The sequence below is a fragment of the Homalodisca vitripennis genome, chromosome 1 (genome assembly GCF_021130785.1).
Source record: "Homalodisca vitripennis isolate AUS2020 chromosome 1, UT_GWSS_2.1, whole genome shotgun sequence".
Classification (NCBI taxonomy): domain Eukaryota; kingdom Metazoa; phylum Arthropoda; class Insecta; order Hemiptera; family Cicadellidae; genus Homalodisca; species Homalodisca vitripennis.
In genome coordinates this window covers 187,614,907-187,633,529 of record NC_060207.1, presented here as the reverse complement: position 1 = coordinate 187,633,529, position 18,623 = coordinate 187,614,907, and the positions used below count along the sequence as shown (strand labels likewise).

Sequence of the window (18,623 nt, the reverse complement as noted above, 5' to 3'; positions counted from 1 at the left end):
CAATTATTGCTCATCCTTTGATAGTTAAAAAAAAACTTCAGGATACACACCTTTATTACGTAGAGGTTGCAGAGGGGTTGCAGTGTAGAAGCAAAGACGTAATTACTTTTCGTAAAGTCAACACAAAAAATATTTAATGAATTTTAAGGAAGTAATTGGGATTCAGATGATAGTCTATGAGGTAAATTCAAGAGAGGAAGCTAAGAAGCCTTCTGGTGATATAGACATTTCATTTTTTACCGTGCAATGTAGACCAAATTTCTTGGGAATTTGTCATAATCATAAATAAATCCCATAATTGTATAACAATATGCAGTGAACACCTGGAAATCCTTAATGCTGTTGATAAAATATAATGCCTTCGTACTTCACAGTGATATATTTTAGAACATTTTAGAAACTAGAAATTAAGGTCTATAACAGTATTGAGTAATTTGGATGTGTATGTACTCTGCTGAAGATATCAACAGCTCTTTGTTCTATTATTTGCAATCTGATGTACTATTAAAAAGATGATTATCTTAGATCTGAAATGTTACTTTATTTATGATAATGTTAATATAGAGGCTTTAGATGTCAATGAGAGTGTCTAAAAACGTTAAAACCTGAAATTTTTCTGACAGTACAGAATACAGATTATTTTCATGAACAACCATTGTCACATTTAATGATACAAATTCGATCTATCGAACTTTTTTCATCCATGTAATAGAGTTTACCAAAATATAAGCTTCAAAATTTGTCGTATATCTTGTAATTAATTGTTAAAAAGCTTGGCTGAAATCTAAGTATACTCAATAATTGTGATTCAGTGCAATATTTAGTTTATTGGCTGAAATTACGTTCCATGGCCAACAGCGAAGACAACTAGAACGCCGTCGATTCCTTTGTGTAAACCCCTTTCCTTCAAATGGTGTTAGGAAACCAAAATGGCTGATATTTTTATCGAGTAGTCAGTTGTTGATAGTTTCCTTCAAATATCGCGAGTGTGTTTATTATTGTGAATATCAGGGATTTGAAATGTTAACTGACATCAATAGCCAAGTGGTGATCAATGGCAGAATGAGCTTGAATGCATGTGAAATCCAGTGTGAAGTGTTCAATATTGTGTCTAAACCTTCAGCGTTTTAGCCTATTTAGTATACATTTGATCTAGAATACACGGTAAATTGTTTGGTCGTTTTTGAACAGAATTGGTCGTAAGGACACATTTTAACTTTTGAAAGAGAATTTTTATTTTTCACGTCTTTATTTTAAGTTATGGATCAAGCCATCTTACCATGGTGAATTAAGGAATTTGCATTTATTTTTCAGGTAAATGAAACATTAGCTATGTTGAATGACCAATCAGTATAGTCTAAATAGAACTGGTTATACTATAACAGTTGTTAAAAATAAGTTTCGTAGGGTAAACAAATAGTCCATGATAATAAAATACAATAATATCATTTTAACACAGTTATTTATCTTTACCTACAATTGGCAGGGTATTTGAAATTAATTTTCTTTAATGTTTATTTGTTAACCATAGTAATAGTTGTTAGTAAATTGACAGTCTAAATCTGAAAAAAATCAAATATATATATATATATATATAGTTTAATTTTTTATTGTATTTAGTTAGCCTATTTGTATTCACCACTATAGACCTATGAATAAGCCATCACTGATAAAGCTTAGGCTTACTTTTGATAATAGGCTACTTTTAGCTAGGTCATATTAGCAGCCTGGTCTTAATAAATTTATCATATTTATTTATTTCAACGGGAAGAAACTATGATGTTAGTTTTCTAAATAGACTATGATGTTAGGAAAACCTACAAGTCAAATTGTGTTTTTTTTATCATGTAGGCTACATTAAAAGTTGGAAACTTTTAAAAGCATTTTAGACTAGTGTCAGGATATTAAGCCTATTGTAAATAGCTAAAAAGGTTTTATGTCTAAAAGTGAAGTGTCTTTCACAAGCAGTGTGAAACTGGCCATAGATTCCATCCATAAAAAGAACTAATCCGCTGACTTGAATCCTAACCTGGTTCACGAACTACTCCTGACCTAGTTCCTGAACTACAACTAACCTAGTTCCTGAACCAGTTCAATCACTTCAGGATTAAATTATATTATTAAAATTAAATTTTATAATTTTAAAAAAGAACAAATACAAAAATATCTATAGATTATACTTAATACATTACTTTGAATACATGGTCTACTGTATTATATTACTACCCTCATTTTAGACCTCTTCTATTTTTGGACAAATACCAATCTATGGACGGCCATATCTCAAAAACGTACGAGCCAATTTTGATAAAACTTTCTGTACACATTCACTACATGGTCTAGTATACTAAAATATAAGCCTCATTCTTAGGCCACGCCTATTTCCGGAGCTACATCGATTTTACAGGCAAAGTGCTGACAAAAACCAATCTATGGACAGCCATATCTCAAAAACGTACGAGCCAATTTTGATAAAACTTTCTGTACACATTCACTACATGGTCTAGTATACTAAAATACAAGCCTCATTCTTAGGCCACGCCTATTTCCGGAGCCACAATAACTTTATAGGCCAAGTGCTGACAAAAACCAATCTATGGACAGCCATATCTCAAAAACGTACGAGCCAATTTTGATAAAACTTTCTGTACACATTCACTACATGGTCTAGTATACTAAAATACAAGCCTCATTCTTAGGCCACGCCTATTTCCGGAGCCACATCGATTTTACAGGCCAAGTGCTGACAAAAACCAATCTATGGACAGCCATATCTCAAAAACGTACGAGCCAATTTTGATAAAACTTTCTGTACACATTCACTACATGGTCTAGTATACTAAAATACAAGCCTCATTCTTAGGCCACGCCTATTTCCGGAGCCACAATAACTTTATAGGCCAAGTGCTGACAAAAACCAATCTATGGACAGCCATATCTCAAAAATGTACGAGCCAATTTTGATAAAACTTTCTGTACACATTCACTACATGGTCTAGTATACTAAAATACAAGCCTCATTCTTAGGCCACGCCTATTTCCGGAGCCACAATAACTTTATAGGCCAAGTGCTGACAAAAACCAATCTATGGACAGCCATATCTCAAAAATGTACGAGCCAATTTTGATAAAACTTTCTGTACACATTCACTACATGGTCTAGTATACTAAAATATAAGCCTCATTCTTAGGCCACGCCTATTTCCGGAGCCACAATAACTTTATAGGCCAAGTGCTGACAAAAACCAATATATGGACGGCCATATCTCAAAAATGTACGAGCCAATTTTGATAAAACTTTCTGTACACATTCACTACATGGTCTAGTATACTAAAATATAAGCTTCATTCTTAGGCCACGCCTATTTCCGGAGCTACATCGATTTTACGGGCCAAGTGCTGACAAAAACCAATCTATGGACGGCCATATCTCAAAAATGTACGAGCCAATTTTGATAAAACTTTCTGTACACATTCACTACATGGTCTAGTATACTAAAATATAAGCCTCATTCTTAGGCCACGCCTATTTCCGGAGCTACATCGATTTTACAGGCAAAGTGCTGACAAAAACCAATCTATGGACGGCCATATCTCAAAAACGTACGAGCCAATTTTGATAAAACTTTCTGTACACATTCACTACATGGTCTAGTATACTAAAATACAAGCCTCATTCTTAGGCCACGCCTATTTCCGGAGCCACAATAACTTTATAGGCCAAGTGCTGACAAAAACCAATCTATGGACAGCCATATCTCAAAAATGTACGAGCCAATTTTGATAAAACTTTCTGTACACATTCACTACATGGTCTAGTATACTAAAATACAAGCCTCATTCTTAGGCCACGCCTATTTCCGGAGCCACAATAACTTTATAGGCCAAGTGCTGACAAAAACCAATCTATGGACAGCCATATCTCAAAAATGTACGAGCCAATTTTGATAAAACTTTCTGTACACATTCACTACATGGTCTAGTATACTAAAATATAAGCCTCATTCTTAGGCCACGCCTATTTCCGGAGCCACAATAACTTTATAGGCCAAGTGCTGACAAAAACCAATCTATGGACGGCCATATCTCAAAAATGTACGAGCCAATTTTGATAAAACTTTCTGTACACATTCACTACATGGTCTAGTATACTAAAAATATAAGCTTCATTCTTAGGCCACGCCTATTTCCGGAGCTACATCGATTTTACGGGCCAAGTGCTGACAAAAACCAATCTATGGACGGCCATATCTCAAAAATGTACGAGCCAATTTTGATAAAACTTTCTGTACACATTCACTACATGGTCTAGTATACTAAAATACAAGCCTCATTCTTAGGCCACGCCTATTTCCGGAGCCACAATAACTTTATAGGCCAAGTGCTGACAAAAACCAATCTATGGACAGCCATATCTCAAAAATGTACGAGCCAATTTTGATAAAACTTTCTGTACACATTCACTACATAGTCTAGTATACTAAAATATAAGCCTCATTCTTAGGCCACGCCTATTTCCGGAGCTACATCGATTTTACAGGCAAAGTGCTGACAAAAACCAATCTATGGACAGCCATATCTCAAAAACGTACAAGCCAATTTTGATAAAACTTTCTGTACACATTCACTACATGGTCTAGTATACTAAAATACAAGCCTCATTCTTAGGCCACGCCTATTTCCGGAGCCACAATAACTTTATAGGCCAAGTGCTGACAAAAACCAATCTATGGACAGCCATATCTCAAAAATGTACAAGCCAATTTTGATAAAACTTTCTGTACACATTCAATACATGGTCTAGTATACTAAAATACAAGCCTCATTCTTAGGCCACGCCTATTTCCGGAGCCACAATAACTTTATAGGCCAAGTGCTGACAAAAACCAATCTATGGACGGCCATATCTCAAAAATATACGAGCCAATTTTGATAAAACTTTCTGTACACATTCACTACATGGTCTAGTATACTAAAATATAAGCCTCATTCTTAGGCCACGCCTATTTCCGGAGCCACAATAACTTTATAGGCCAAGTGCTGACAAAAACCAATCTATGGACGGCCATATCTCAAAAATGTACGAGCCAATTTTGATAAAACTTTCTGTACACATTCACTACATGGTCTAGTATACTAAAATACAAGCCTCATTCTTAGGCCACGCCTATTTCCGGAGCCACATCGATTTTTACAGGCCAAGTGCTGACAAAAACCAATCTATGGACGGCCATATCTCAAAAATGTACGAGCCAATTTTGATAAAACTTTCTGTACACATTCACTACATAGTCTAGTATACTAAAATATAAGCCTCATTCTTAGGCCACGCCTATTTCCGGAGCCACAATAACTTTACAGGCCAAGTGCTGACAAAAACCAATCTATGGACGGCCATATCTCAAAAATGTACGAGCCAATTTTGATAAAACTTTCTGTACACATTCACTACATGGTCTAGTATACTAAAATATAAGCTTCATTCTTAGGCCACGCCTATTTCCGGAGCTACATCGATTTTACAGGCCAAGTGCTGACAAAAACCAATCTATGGACGGCCATATCTCAAAAATGTACGAGCCAATTTTGATAAAACTTTCTGTACACATTCACTACATAGTCTAGTATACTAAAATATAAGCCTCATTCTTAGGCCACGCCTATTTCCGGAGCTACATCGATTTTACAGGCAAAGTGCTGACAAAAACCAATCTATGGACAGCCATATCTCAAAAACGTACGAGCCAATTTTGACAAAACTTTCTGTACACATTCACTACATGGTCTAGTATACTAAAATACAAGCCTCATTCTTAGGCCACGCCTATTTCCGGAGCCACAATAACTTTATAGGCCAAGTGCTGACAAAAACCAATCTATGGACAGCCATATCTCAAAAATGTACGAGCCAATTTTGATAAAACTTTCTGTACACATTCACTACATGGTCTAGTATACTAAAAATATAAGCTTCATTCTTAGGCCACGCCTATTTCCGGAGCTACATCGATTTTACAGGCCAAGTGCTGACAAAAACCAATCTATGGACAGCCATATCTCAAAAACGTACGAGCCAATTTTGATAAAACTTTCTGTACACATTCACTACATGGTCTACTATAATGAAATACAAGCCTCATTCTTAGGCCACGCCTATTTCCGGAGCCACACCTATTTTACAGGCCAAGTGGTGACAAAAACCAATCTATATAGGTTATGTGCTAAAAAAAATCTAATCTATTAAATCAACTCACCTGGAAAATCGTAGAGCATATTTAGGTTAATCCTCGCATACATATTGTAGCCACTTTATACATTCTTACATTCATACTTTACATGTATTTGAAGTAACTGTAAGATAAACTTACTTGTAGGTAAACACTTTTTAACACTACTTTAACACACTAACTTTTACTTTTACTTTAACACACTACTTTTACACTTTTTAAACACTACACTAAACAACTAATAACAACTATTCCATACGGTTTCTTCTCTGCCAGTTTTCATTATAATATATTGAATGTGCAGAATAAATTGCATTTAACCTACGCCAGGGACTGTTCACTGCTAAATGCCGGAGCTACCGAACCACTGTCCACTAGCGGTGAGACGGTATTTCAGTAATCAGTACTTTGTAACGGTTTCTTTTCTACAGTATCTGTAACGGTTACTGAGAACTAAAAATACAGACAACAGGTACTTTGTATCTAGTACTCTGTTACAAGGTACAAATATTTTCTCGTACGGATTACTTTACTAGTCCTGAAGTATAGAATAGAATTTATTTTTGAAAATATTACAATAACACATTATATGCATTGGTATACACAATGTACAAACCTAATGAGCAAACTTAAATAAAAATGTAACATTCTTGTAAATAAAATTAAAACAAAAACACTCGTAAATTAAAAGAAATATTTTCAAAAATAACTAGGGCCTCTAGAGGCAAGTGCCTGTGGAGAGGTTCCTTTTATTACAAAAATATTTTTTAGCTCAAAGAAAATTTCAATAAAACTTTGATTTTTTTATAAGCTCCTAAAAAATTTATTAAAAGTGTGCTGCTGCAGTTACAAAGCAAATGAAAATCCACTTAAATAAATTCAAACTAAAATTTACTGTTACTTTCTTTAATTAACTAGGAATCTATGCAGAGAAGAAAATCTAATTTATCAAAACCCAATAACCACTTCTTTAATGTTTTTGAAAATAACTTTATATTCTCACAACTAATAATTGAAGAAATTATACTAAACATTTTAGGTCCCAAAAAAACAATAACTATTTGAAAAAAATGCTAAGTTAGGCTTTGGAACTGGTATTGGTTCTTGCTTTCTTAATTTGTTTTTGTAACTATTTTTTAATTTTGGTAAATTGCCACTTATGACATAAAATATTTTTAAAACTTTATAAACAAACATATATTTAAGGGGAAGAATATTTAAATCAACAAAAAGAGGAAAAGATTTCTCCATTCTTCGTTTTCGTTTAATCAACCTTATGAATTTCTTTTGTTGAGTTAGAAGTGGCTTTAGATTTGTTTCATAGGCTCCACCCCAACAAAATATTCCATAGTCAAGCCTACTATTGACCAAAGAGAAGTACAGCATTCTTAACACTTCTTCAGTGCAAATGTATTGTAAAAAATAAAAAAAATCTTAAAATATTGTTTAGTTTGCGTTTTAAAATTTCAATATGTGTCTTCCAGTTGATTTCTCTATCTAGCATGACTCCTAAATATTTTAAATTTTCGCACTGGGATACTACAGCACAGTTCTGTTGGTACTGAATGTTACTACACAAACAATTGACACATCGATACAAAATTGAATTACTAAAAATTTGCTGATCTGTTTTTAAACTAAAATTGATGTACTTAGTTTTCTCTGGGCTTAATAACATGTTATTTTTTGAAAACCACCACTGCAGTGCTTTAAGGTCTGAATTCATCTCTTGCTCTATATCATCCCAATTATTTTTCACATACGATAAAGCTGTATCGTCTGCAAAAGATGTAATATTTCCATTTAAATTTGAATCACAAAGATCATTTATGTAGATTATAAAAAGTACTGGGCCTAAAACTGACCCTTGAGGTACGCCACATTGTATAAACCCGAAGTCACTAAAAGAATTATTAATTTTGACACATTGTTTTCTCTTTGTTAAATAGCTAACAAACCAATAATAAATATTCCCCCGAATACCACATCCGTATAACTTTTGTAAAAGAATTGTGTGATCTACAGTATCAAACGCTTTTTTAATATCTAAAAATAAACCACTAACTTTCTGCCCTGAATTTATTCCTGTATACACATTATCTATGAAGCTTCTTAATGCTGCTTCAGTATTTAAACCTTTCCTAAAACCAAATTGATTGTTGCTGAAAAAATTAGTTTTTTCTAGAAATTTAATTAGCTTTTTCTTCATTAACTTTTCAAACACTTTAGCAAAGGTAGAAAGTAAAGAGATTGGTCTGTAGTTATTACAGTCGGTAATTAGGCCACTCTTATGTAAAGGAATCACTACAGCTGTTTACAGAAGTACTCATAAACTGTGTTTAATTAAATAAACAGTGTTTATTAGGGAATATACTCAGTATTTTCAGCGTTAAAAAATACTGATTTAAAGTATTCTAGTATTTAAAACGTTACAAATATGAAATACTGATTTAGAGTTCTAGTATTTAAAACGTGAACAGTAAGGAAATAATGCTGGTTTCAAGTATCCAGTGTTTGTACTCAGTATCGCCGAGTAACTTGATTTGTTATGTAATACATTAAATGATAAATTCAAGAATATTATCATAGCCGGAGATTTTAACATCAATGTTTTGAACAAAGACAGTACATATAGGAATTGTTTTAGTATTTTAAATTCTTATAACTTAGTTTATAAAGTAAATTTTCCTACTAGAGTTACCTCCGAGTCAGAAACCCAGCATAGATAACTTCCTCACTAATATTACAACTGAGAAATTAAAAACATCTGGCCTTATAACATGTATATCAGACCATGATGGGCAATTATTTGAAATTCTTGGTGTACAAAATACTCTTTATTATGTGAATTTAAGGTATTGTAGAAAGTTTTCAAAAACTAACACAGATTTATTTTTAAGGCTATTGGCTAGTGAAAATTGGTTAGAAGTTTACCAGGCTAGCGTAGAAACCAAGTATGATTTTTTTACTCAATATTTGTTCATGTTTTTTAAATTAGCGTTCCTAAATTAATATCTGTTGAAAAAGAGAAAAACCTAAATAGTTTGATTTCAGATTATGTAAAAATTAAAAAGGAAAAAATTGCACAATTGGAGAAAACATATAGGGTTTGGAAAACTAATGATTTAAAACAATTAATTAAGCAACTGAAAATTGAAAATAAAATTCAAATAAACAACGACAAAAAAAAAGGTTTTTTGACAGTAAAATTAAGAAATCTACAAATAAGTCAAAATCAACTTGGAAAGTTATAAAATCTGAAATCAACAATGGCACCAAGATCACTCATAACATACAATTACTCCGGGATGGCACATCCATATCAGACCAAATTCTTGTTGGAAATATATTTAATGATTTTTTTATGATATTTTTTAAGTGTTGTTGATAGAGTTGTGCTTCCAAATATTCAGAAAGATTTTGTTAATCAATCGGGTCATGAAAAACCGCCTCAAGCCTCATTTTTTTTCAAATTTAAAGAGGTCGATGAAAGAATTTTAAAACGATTGTAATGGCTTTTGAAAACAAATTCTCAACAGGAATTGATGATATACCAATTACCATCATTAAACAGTCTTTTCCGCTAATCTCCAAACCATTATTACCGCTTACCAACAGCATTTTTCTAAATTAAGAATCCTTACCGTATATGGTCTATATATTTTTCAAACTATCATGCTTGTGAAATCAAATGAAGATAGTATACATCACTTAGAACTTTTTAATAAACAAACCCACAGCTATAGGATCCAAATTCTTGTTATTTCTTAATTTTCACAAATTTGCATATTTAACAAAGTTAAAATCATTTTTAATTGAAAAATCAGTATACCCATTTAAAGAATATTTTGAGGTAACTTAGCTCATCCAACAATATATTAATTAATATGACATATTATAAATAGTAGCAACATTGTAAAATCAGTGTTGTCATTTACATAACATTTTGAGGCAAACTTCTTTATTTAATTATTTATGTAGTCACTAAATGGATATTGTAATGTAATAGTTGACGCTATTCTGTATTTATACTATATATAAAATTCCTATATGTACTGTCTATGTTCAAAACATTGATGTTAAAATCTCCGGCTATGATAATATTCTTGAATTTATCATTTAATGTATTACATAACAAATCAAGTTACTCGGCGATACTGAGTAAAAACACTGGATACTTGAAACCAGCATTATTTCCTTACTGTTCACGTTTTTAAAAATACTAGAACTCTAAATCAGTATTTCATATTATTTGTAACGTTTTAAATACTAGAAGACTTTTAATCAGTATTTTTAACGCTGAAAATACTGAGTATATTCCCTAATAAACACTGTTTATTTAATTAAACACAGTTTATGAGTACTTCAGGACTAGTAAAGTAATCCGTACGAGAACATATTTGTACCTTGTAACAGAGTACTAGATACAAAGTACCTGTTGTCTGTATTTTTAGTTCTCAGTAACCGTTACAGATACTGTAGAAAAGTAACCGTTACAAAGTACTGATTACTGAAATACCGTCTCTCCGCTAGTGGACAGTGGTTCGGTAGCTCCGGCATTTAGCAGTGAAACCGTCCCTGGCGTAGGTTAAATGCAATTTATTCTGCACATTCAATATATTATAATGAAAACTGGCAGAAGAAACCGTATGGAATAGTTGTTATTAGTTGTTTAGTGTAGTGTTTAAAAAGTGTAAAAGTGGTGTGTTAAAGTAAAAGGAAAAGTTAGTGTGTTAAAATAGTGTTAAAAAGTGTTTACCTACAAGTAAGTTTATCTTACAGTTACTTCAAATGAATGTAAAGTATGAATGTAAGAATGTATAAAATGGCTACAATATGTATGCGAGGATTAACCTAAATATGCTCTACGATTTTCCAGGTGTGTTGATTTAATAGATTAGATTTTTTAGCACATAACCTAGATAGATTGGTTTATGTCAGCACTTGGCCTGTAAAATCAATGTGTCTCCGGAAATAGGCGTGGCCTAAGAATGAGGCTTGTCTTTTAGTATACTAGACCATGTAGTGAATGTGTACAGAAAGTTTTATCAAAATTGGCTCGTACGTTTTTGAGATATGGCTGTCCATAGATTGGTTTTTGTGAGCACTTGGCCTGTAAAATCGATGATGTGTCTCCGGAAATAGGCGCGGCCTAAGAATGAGGCTTGTATTTTAGTATAGTAGACCATGTAGTGAATGTGTACAGAAAGTTTTATCAAAATTGGCTCGTAAGTTTTTGAGATATGGCTGTCCATAGATTGGTTTTTGCCAGCACTAGGCTTGTAAAATCGATGTGGCTCCGGAAATAGGCGTGGCCTAAGAATGAGGCTTGTCTTTTAGTATACTAGACCATGTAGTGAATTTGTACAGAAAGTTTAATCAAAATTGGCTCGTACATTTTTGTGATATGGCTGTCCATAGATTGGTTTTTGTCAGCACTTGGCCTGTAAAATCGATGTGTCTCCGGAAATAGGCGCGGCCTAAGAATGAGGCTTGTATTTTAGTATAGTAGACCATGTAGTGAATGTGTACAGAAAGTTTTATCAAAATTGGCTCGTACGTTTTTGAGATATGGCTGTCCATAGATTGGTTTTTGTTAGCACTTGGCCTATAAAGTTATTGTGGCTCCGGAAATAGGCGTGGCCTAAGAATGAGGCTTGTATTTTAGTATACTAGACCATGTAGTGAATGTGTACAGAAAGTTTTATCAAAATTGGCTCGTACGTTTTTGAGATATGGCTGTCCATAGATTGGTTTTTGTCAGCACTAGGCTTGTAAAATCGATGTGGCTCCGGAAATAGGCGTGGCCTAAGAATGAGGCTTGTCTTTTAGTATACTAGACCATGTAGTGAATGTGTACAGAAAGTTTTATCAAAATTGGCTCGTACGTTTTTGAGATATGGCTGTCCATAGATTGGTTTTTTGTCAGCACTAGGCTTGTAAAATCGATGTGGCTCCGGAAATAGGCGTGGCCTAAGAATGAGGCTTGTATTTTAGTATACTAGACCATGTAGTGAATTTGTACAGAAAGTTTAATCAAAATTGGCTCGTACATTTTTGAGATATGGTTGTCCATAGATTGGTTTTTGTCAGCACTTGGCCTGTAAAATCGATGTGTCTCCGAAAATAGGCGCGGCCTAAGAATGAGGCTTGTATTTTAGTATAGTAGACCATGTAGTGAATGTGTACAGAAAGTTTTATCAAAATTGGCTCGTACGTTTTTGAGATATGGCTGTCCATAGATTAGTTTTTGTTAGCACTTGGCCTATAAAGTTATTGTGGCTCCGGAAATAGGCGTGGGCCTAAGAATGAGGCTTGTATTTTAGTATACTAGACCATGTAGTGAATATGTACAGAAAGTTTTATCAAAATTGGCTCGTACGTTTTTGAGATATGGCTGTCCATAGATTGGTTTTTGTTAGCACTTGGCCTATAAAGTTATTGTGGCTCCGGAAATAGGCGTGGCCTAAGAATGAGGCTTGTATTTTAGTATACTAGACCATGTAGTGAATGTGTACAGAAAGTTTTATCAAAATTGGCTCGTACGTTTTTGAGATATTGCTGTCCATAGATTGGTTTTTGTCAGCACTAGGCTGTTAAAATCGATGTGGCTCCAGAAATAGGCTTGGCCTAAGAATGAGGTTTGTATTTTAGTATACTAGACCATGTAGTGAATTTGTACAGAAAGTTTTATCAAAATTGGCTCGTACGTTTTTGAGTTATGGCTGTCCATAGATTGGTTTTTGTCAGCACTAGGCCTGTAAAATCGATGTGGCTCCGGAAATAGGCGTGGGCCTAAGAATGAGGCTTGTCGTTTAGTATACTAGACCATGTAGTGAATGTGTACAGAAAGTTTAATCAAAATTGGCTCGTACATTTTTTGAGATATGGCTGTCCATAGATTGGTTTTTTGTCAGCACTTGGCCTGTAAAATCGATGTGGCTCCGGAAATAGGCGTGGCCTAAAAATGAGGCTTGTCTTTTAGTATACTAGACCATGTAGTGAATTTGTACAGAAAAGTTTTATCAAAATTGGCTCGTACATTTTTGAGATATGGCTGTCCATAGATTGGTTTTTGTTAGCACTTGGCCTATAAAGTTATTGTGGCTCCGGAAATAGGCGTGGCCTAAGAATGAGGCTTGTATTTTAGTATACTAGACCATGTAGTGAATGTGTACAGAAAGTTTTTATCAAAATTGGCTCGTACGTTTTTGAGATATTGCTGTCCATAGATTGGTTTTTGTCAGCACTAGGCTTGTAAAATCGATGTGGCTCCGGAAATAGGCTTGGCCTAAGAATGAGGTTTGTATTTTAGTATACTAGACCATGTAGTGAATTTGTACAGAAAGTTTTATCAAAATTGGCTCGTACGTTTTTGAGATATGGCTGTCCATAGATTGGTTTTTGTTAGCACTAGGCCTGTAAAATCGATGTGGCTCCGGAAATAGGCGTGGCCTAAGAATGAGGCTTGTATTTTAGTATACTAGACCTTGTAGTGAATGTGTACAGAAAGTTTTATCAAAATTGGTTTCGTACGTTTTTAAGGTATGGACCCTTTTATAGGGTTTCTCAAAACTTGCCTTTTAATTGAGTATAGTCTTGAAAATTGCTGCTATAAAAGGGGATTATTATCATAAAAGTACTGTTTGTTCATTTAAAATCTTTATTTGTAGTATTTATCTTCACGTTATTAATTAAATATATATTTTGTATGGTTTTGAGTTGATGAACTAGGTTAGGATTCATTTAGGAACTAGTTCCCCGTACTCGTTCTTTTTATGGATGGAATCTATGGCCAGTTTCACGTCGGTCTTTCACAAATTTGTGTAGGATTTTCAGAAGTCATAACTAGGTAGTTCAAATTCGAGACCTAGTTTAGAAATTCACATATTATTTATTGTGAATAGATTTAGTACGAATTAGACAGGATTGGATTGTTATGATTTTTTGTTTGATTTAGAAACATCTCAATAGATTGTGCTTATTTTATGATCCCAATGACATTTCATGATGAAACTCGTAAGTGTTGAAATTTGGTATTGATTGATTAATAACAATTGGTTATTTTATATTATTAATAAAGTTACCTGAAAAAGATTTGGGTAGAGTATGATAAGCAGACTGGGTTTTAATATTGATTAGTGTAATCATCGATACTTAATATTCATATAGCCTAGGGTAGGGTATGATAAGCGGACCCGGTTTTTTATATCAATGAATATAATCATCGATACCTAATATTCGCATCTCAAATCCTAGACTATCAATCGATATAAAAGTATCTGTAGTCCGCAACAACAAACATATGTTTTAAATTAAAATTTGAATTTAATATTAACAGTGATCAAACAAATTATTATAACGAAAATTAGGAAAACAGAAGACGACCATATTTGCTCCTCTTACAGTTATATTTGTTTTCTTCCCCGCAAATTTCACATAATGGGTTTTTCGGTACGAGTCCTACATGTTGAAGCCACAAAAAACATGCCTTATCATTTTTCAAAGCAATGTTTAGTTTTCTAAAATTGACTGCCATTCTTAATAATCAAATGTTACTTTTGTAAAACTGAAATATTACCTTACGTGTATTAAGTATTTGAATGTGTTTACAGCTGTTGATACAGATTATTTAGCCCTCTCCCACTCGCATTCTTTCCAGGCGCTCACGGTGCTTCTAACCTCAATTAATTCGCTCTGCTGGTCGCACTCGGTCAAAATACATCGCGCCTCAACTTAACACACGTTCTGTCATTGTAATTAACTATAATTATATATATATTAATTATTTTACTATATATTAGTTCAATGAAGTTGATTGTACGAGACCAGGGAGGGGGCACACGGACAGCTGGGAGCCGGTGGCGCGGGGGTTGTTGCGCAGTTACTTGGTGAAGGTCATTGTCTGGCTCGCCGTCACTGCCACTGCCACTGTGATCACTCCGAACTACATCCTCAATGCAACTAGGCTATTTCACAAGGCTCTGGTACATCACTACACTCATTTGAATCGTCGCAATCACTACTAATAACGAGATCGATTTTACTGCCACGAAGTGTACGACTACAACCCGCCATTGTTTCCGCACAACTAATATAAATAGCAAAATAATGGAATAAATCTACTGTAAAAGTAAAGTAAATGGTCTCCTGATAGCAAACAACCCGTAGTAGTAGTACAAAATATTGCTACTCGAGAGCAGCACTTATCGGCTCTAGAGGGTAAAGCATTGCGTGCCGATCTGTGCTGTTTAAGCTGCAGTGGCTATGTGGTGGCCGTGCCGATTCATGCCTTGGGAGCGGGAGAGGGTTAAGTTAATTGTTAAAAATAATTAATGGTAAATCTTAAGATCAGCGACTACCCCTCTGATTGCCGTAATTCTTTGCATACTAACACAGGTTAACGTAATTTCACCGAATAAAAAAAATAGTCCCGATTGTCGCCGGGGCCGTTTACCCCCACCCCCCCCCAAAAAAATTAAAAAAAATTTTAACTAAGCAAAATTTAAATAAAAACAATTAAAACTTTAAAAATTGTTTATTTACCTAAATGGTATTTTTTATATTTCTGATCAGTCCCTCTAGAATTTTATATTTTACTGATAGGTACTATCTCGAGGGATGTTTTTCTTTCCTTGACATCAGCCGCGGGGCAGCGTGCTGCCAAAGTCCGCGCTGATGGCCGGAGGCACTAGTTTCAACTCGATAACAACTAATTAATTTTTAGCTTGAAATTTAAGGAAAACATTATTCAATTGGATCAAAATTCTGCTCATTTCAGTATTATTTTTCATTTACGTTTGCAAAGAATGCGTCGCATCCGATAACATCATCATGAGGTTGAATCATGCTCACAAAAGGTCACGTGATGCCCGATCATCAAACAAACTCGCTTTGAAGAATAGCGTGTGACAAGAACCATCGCATGCCATGTCAACAACTTCACTAATTACTCCTTGCTCATGTGGGTTTGTTAGTTGACGTCTGGCAGTCAATCGAAGCCGTCCTATAGGTCACGTGATCCGCCCGGCCAATCGGAAACTTTCCTGTTTGTCACGTGACTACTGTCAACTCATCATGGTCAGCCATTGTTTTTAGTTTGATAGTCATAAATCTTGTTATTTATGTGTTTTGTATTGCCTACATTGTACTGCCGAAAAACTGGTTTTTATATGTTAGCGACAATTGGGACTATTTTTTTTTTTTTTTTTTTTTTTCAGTGAAAATTACGTTAACCTGTGTTAGTATGCAAAAAATTACGGCGATCGGAGCGGTAGTCGCTGATCTTAATATTTACCTAATTAATTAGTATCGATTGATTATATCGATGGTTATGACTGAGTAATATCGTTTGCCAATTTCGATATAAAAAAATCAGGTCCGCTTATTGTACCCTACTCTTCATATATCGAATACGCATCTATATATCATATCAAAATATCATTAGTCATAATAACAATCATGTTTGAAATTAAAATAACTTATATAATACACAGAGTGACAATATAAATAATAAAGAAGCTATTATTATTAAACAAACAATTAGAAATGGAAAAAAGGAAAGACTCGTAAATTATAATGAAATATTGGTAAAGTACAATATGCGAACCCGGCTTTTATATCAATATATGCAAACGATATTACTTTCGATATAATCAATCGATATCAATTTTTTAAACAATAACCAGCTTTTGTCAACTCTAAATACTTTCATATAATAAACACTTTTTCGTACCGTTTAGGAGAAAATTAACCTAAAGAATTATGCATACTTCGTATTTTCTGTCATATGTTATGGTTTTATCATTTCATTATTATTTATTAGCTTTCCTGTTTTCAGTTCTAGGTTTTTATATGGTATTCTGTTTGTTTGATTGTTTCATCTAATTTATCGTTTATGAGATTCGTCACTATATGTATTATATTAGTTATTTTAATTTCAAACATGATCGTTATTATGACTTAAGAATTTTGATATGATTTATAGACGCGTATTCGATATACGAATATTAAGTATCGATAATTATACTAATTAATATTAAAACCGGGTCCGCTTATTGTACTCTACCCCAAAATAATAACGGATAGACTTAAATAAGCGACTTTCACTTGATATTCGATTGCTATTATCGAATGGTTTGAGTGTTTTTATCCGAAGGAACAAGAAGTAACTAATATTTTGAGACTTTGAAAATGCTGATGAATATGAGGAAAATATGTAAGATATTTCCCACAGTTGATGAGATTTGTTTAAGTAGCTTCAACATGTGGGTTTGGCTCCTGGTAACACATGGGGAAAATTCTTTCCTCCATTTCACAATAGCGGTTACTTATTGATATCAAGCGGGGAAAGTTATAAATATTTTAAAGTTCCTTTGATATCTAAATCTAGGCTGTAGTTGATTTTGTTGTTTGGAATGTTATTGTAAAATTTATTTAAAATTGTAATGTACGATATTTTTCTTGTTACGGTAATGTATTATAGCTCTTGTTGTGTACGATTTTTTACATACATCGAAGTTGGATAATATATATATCGAATTGTTTTATAATAACAATCAAATAACTAGTGTAGGCCGCTTATGAAAGTCTCCCTATAATAACTGTGACTTAACAAATATTTATAGCACAAAATACGAAATATGCGTAATTATTTGTTTTTTCATGGGTAGCAATGATTAAAACAAGAAGTTGTTGAAAGCATCCTATCTAGAAAACCGTACTTCACTTTTGCACAAATGCACTTCCTTTCACAGTTTTCCACAAGCTCAACTGCATTATTATTTATAAAAGGCAATGTTTTTAAAGAAAAAGTTGATACAAATTTTTTAGTTATTGTTAAAAAATCAGTTTTGGTTCATTATATCGAGGGTAATATCGTTTGTCAATATTGATATAAAAAACCGGGTCCACTTATCGTACTCTACCCAAAGATTTAAAAATTGAATAACTTAAATTTGAAGTTTTCTGGTAAAAATAAAAGTTCAACATAAATTTAGAAACTTGTTATCATTAGTTGGGGGTAAAGTAGACTATGATATGCAGACCTAGGTGTTTTCTTGGTGTAGCTTAATCATCGATAATTTATCAAATAACAAAACTATTGTGTTTTTATCATTTGCCTGCAAAATAAATTAATTATAGCCAAACAATAACAAAACTCATAAAAATATCGTAACGCATAACAACTAAACAGAAAATGGGACATGCTGATAAGGCCTTTTAGAAGCTCTCAGATATGGGGTAGCAATGTCCAACTGATTTTAGAAAGTGAATAAAAGGGTTCTTATTCCAATTTAAGTATCAAAATACTTGATTTTTTTGTTAAAACAACAAAGAAGTTTTGTCCCATTGACCAATTCCTTCTCCATCTCTCAGGCAATTAATTATATCAAA

The 18,623-nt window shown here is 33.5% G+C and overlaps 1 pseudogene; it reads left to right on the top strand.

Moving 5' to 3' along the window:
* The first annotated feature begins 1,053 nt into the window (after window positions 1–1,053).
* LOC124352917 overlaps window positions 1,054–18,623 on the top strand; it is a 42,939-nt pseudogene continuing 25,369 nt past the window's right edge.